This window comes from Neomonachus schauinslandi, chromosome 10 (assembly GCF_002201575.2).
Source record: "Neomonachus schauinslandi chromosome 10, ASM220157v2, whole genome shotgun sequence".
Taxonomy (NCBI): domain Eukaryota; kingdom Metazoa; phylum Chordata; class Mammalia; order Carnivora; family Phocidae; genus Neomonachus; species Neomonachus schauinslandi.
In genome coordinates this window covers 62,534,386-62,538,216 of record NC_058412.1, presented here as the reverse complement: position 1 = coordinate 62,538,216, position 3,831 = coordinate 62,534,386, and positions in this window count along the sequence as shown.

Here is a 3,831-nt window from a genome sequence, read left to right as displayed (position 1 = left end):
GGAAGAGAACTGAGATAGGAAGTGATGCATTTTTTGTTAATGAGACCAAGAATATGATTGTCAATTTTCTCCCTTCCCTCAGAGTGACTGACTTCAGCTGGTTGGCTTCAGTGATTGACTTTGGTAGGAGTGGAGAAAAAAGATGACTGAAGTTGAGAGGTCAAATAAAGAAAACTTTAAACACATTTAGAAATTATATTTAAAATAGTTACTTAGACGTCAGATCATTAATGCTCACCAACAGTATTTTCCAGCTGTAATTTCCATAATTAATGTGCAATCCAAATGATAGCCAGGTGCTTCCCAATTTTTCTTTTCTTTTTTTTTTTTTAAAGATTTTTATTTATTTATTTGAGAGAGAGAATGAGACAGAGAGAGAGAGCATGAGAGGGGGGAGGGTCAGAGAGAGAAGCAGACCCCCTGCTGAGCAGGGAGCCCGATGTGGGACTTGATCCCGGGACTCCAGGATCATGACCTGAGCCAAAGGCAGTCGCCTAACCAACTGAGCCACCCAGGCACCCCTTCCCAATTTTTCAAGATCTAAGCCCTTTCCTAAATTTTCTATGTATTTTCTCTATAAAAACACCTTGTGTTTATATTCTCATGGCTACCTTGGACTACTGCTTCTTCATCGGCCATCTCTGATCTGAGTCACACGTGGTCACATATGGAACATGGACTCTTCAATTTACACACTCTTTCATACAAACTGAAAAAAAAAATGGAAGGAAGGTAGAAGAGGAGTTAAGATCATAGCAACCAAAACAACTTTGAGTGGAACAGTAGACATCAGTCTGGATTAATCCTTTGTCCATCTGACAACCAATGTTTGCACAATGACCACTTACCCCATCTGGCATCCAGTCTCACACCATCTCTCTTCCACCTGCTGTCTTGCTTCCTCCTCTTTCCTCCTGGAAAACTCCAGGAACTCCACATTATTTCTCAATTCTACAGAGCAATTTTCCCTTCAAGGTGTTCAGCAAATGAAATTCCCTTCCACAGGAGGTGGTGTGGTTATGAATAGATAGAAACTCTGCTCTTATTTTGCTTCATTTTAATGTTTTTTCCCCCAGGTTTTTGGTTACTTTACTCAGAAAGTTTTCCTGGTGTATGTTCTGACTTTTGCATATTTGAAAATATTGCTATTTTTGCCTTCATGCATAAGGATAACTTGACTGTTTTAGCATTCTAAAGTCACAGTCATTTTATTTACAACTCTGTGGTTGACACTCCTTTCCTTCTTTCACTTAGTGTCATAGAGAAAATCTTTAAGGCCGATCTAATTTTGCAAGTAAGTAGATTTTTGCACTGATACTTTTTTAATGTTTTCCCTCATCATTGAAGTTTATAATCTGTCCTTTCCTTTGAATTTTAAAAGAATTTTGTAAGTTTATCTTCTACATAACTAATTTTGCTTTTTCAGATATAACATATTGGGTTAATTTCATCTTTGGTTTATAATTTAAAATTATGTTTTTTATCTCTCTCTCTTTTTCTTTGGTATAGAGATTTTTTTTTCTAGAATATTTGTAGTAGTCAGAATAATGACCTCCATCCCCAAAGATTTCCAGGCTCTAATCCCTGGAAACCAAACTGAGAATATGTTACTTTATATGGCAAAAGGTACTTTGCAGATATGATTATGCTAAGGATCTTGAGATGGAAGATCATCCTGGATTATCTGGGTGAGCTCAATTTAATCAAAAGTATCCTTCTAAGAGGAAGCAGGAAGATCAGAGTCAGAGAGAAATATTGAAAGATGCTACTACACTGCTGGCTTTGAAGATGGAGCATGGGCCACAAGACAAGGAATTGCAGGCAGCCTGTAGAAGCTAGAAAAGTCAAGGAAATGGATTCTCCCCTAGAGCCTCTAGAAGGAACAGAGACCTACTGACACCTTGATTTTAGAATTTCTAACCTCCAGCCTGGTAAGAGAATATATTTTATTACTGAAGTCATAATTTTGTGGTAATTTGTTAAACAGTAATAGGAAATTAATACATATTATCTTTAATTTCATAGGAAAAATCTCTTCTTTGGTTTTATTGTACTTATGAATAAAAAATTTTTAGAATGGTTTTCTGTTTGTTGTAATAACTTATTTTTAAAAGAAGGTAGTTTTGATTTTTCAAAGAAGGAATGGAGTCTAAATTATAGGATCTTTCCTTAAGTATGGTAATTTTTCTCAGTTTGATCACCTACAGAGGGCTATCTATGCTTACCTAATCTTGTTTTATAAGACAAATAGAAATGGATATAGTTTTTGTTTTGATTGATTTCCTGCTAGTATCTTTCCTGTCTAGATCTAGTGATAAATGAAAAAAGTTACAATATAATAGTGTAATTCTGATGTCTTCCCAAATCTCAGGGTTTCTGGAATAACTCTTTCCTCTAACAGAGAAATAAAGTAATTCAAGCTCTGATCCAATGTGAGTGTAGATAATGTAGTTGTTTCCCAAATAATTTCTGACAATTCCAAGTAAGTTCTTATAAATTTACTGACCACTTGCCACCTATCACTATGAATCATTTAGAGAATAATTACTCAGTAGCTACTGTGATCTTAAAATGTAAATAGTACCATGTCATTTCCTTGTTTAAATTCTTCAGCAGCTCCTTATTTCACTTAGGAAAAAGACAAAAATGTTTAGACTCACAAACTGTAGCATTATTTGTCCTCTGCCTATGTCTCCAGGATCATCCACTGCTGTCATCTCTTACCATTGTCCTTTTGGGGCCTTAGACACACCAACTTCCTTCCTAACCCAGGACTTTGTGTATATGCTTTCCTCCATGAAGTGTTCTTCTTTCCCCTTTCTGCCTCCTAACCACCCATCATCCTTCAGGTCTCATATTAAGTGTCATTCCCTCAGAGGTTTCCCATGACCTTGCTTGCCAGTTGGAATGAGGTCCTCCTGTTATGGCTTTTAACAGACTCCTATAAATTTTCTCAATGATTATTTAATACCTGTCCCCTCCAAAAGACTATGACTTTGAAGAAGGCAAGGACTCTGCCTTTTGATACAACCTGTCTCCAGAGCCAAGCTCAAGTAATATTTGAGTAAGTGAATAAATCTGCTTTGCTGTTTCTGGCTTCTCCACGGGGACTTCTGGCCATTTCATTTCACCCTCGTTTTATTCCATTAATTTGTCTTTGTCCCAGAGCATGAACACCACCTCTCATCTTTGTGTTTCTTTCTCCAAGTCAGTGCTAAAGGAAGACTGACACCAGGTTGCAGGTTTACTGTTGCTGTTTTTTTTTTTTAAACTTCATTTATTCATTCAGAATATTTACTGAGCAGTTACCCACCAAGCACTATTATAAATGTTTGGTGGTTCTCTCTTGGTGTGGGGAGCAAGTTGCAATGTTGCCAGCTCTCTGCTCCATTGAGGTCTTTCAGTACCAATGATATGGTCCAAATGTTTTGGTCCACATAAGTGGTTTTGGTTCTGATGATGCAATGCATGGATTTCACTTTTAACCCTAATACCTTCAAATTTCAAAGGATGGTGGGGTGGTATTAATTGGTCAGTATTTCCTTTATTGAACCATAGGTACATTGCTCTTTTAAAAGAGGATGTTTGACATTGATACTCCATGCTATCCTTCAATATAATTCCACCCATATAACTTTTAGCAGAAATGCCTCCAAGTTTCTTCATATGGCCAGTATTCATTTTTACTTTCTGGTGCTAACATAGAATTGTTTTTCCTCTTTCCCTTTTAAAAATGTTATATCAGGCATTGCAATCAGAATTTGAGAGCAGGGAGATAAAATTCTGCTCTTGTCATTATCTTGTCCAGAAGCTTCCAATGATTTCTTCACC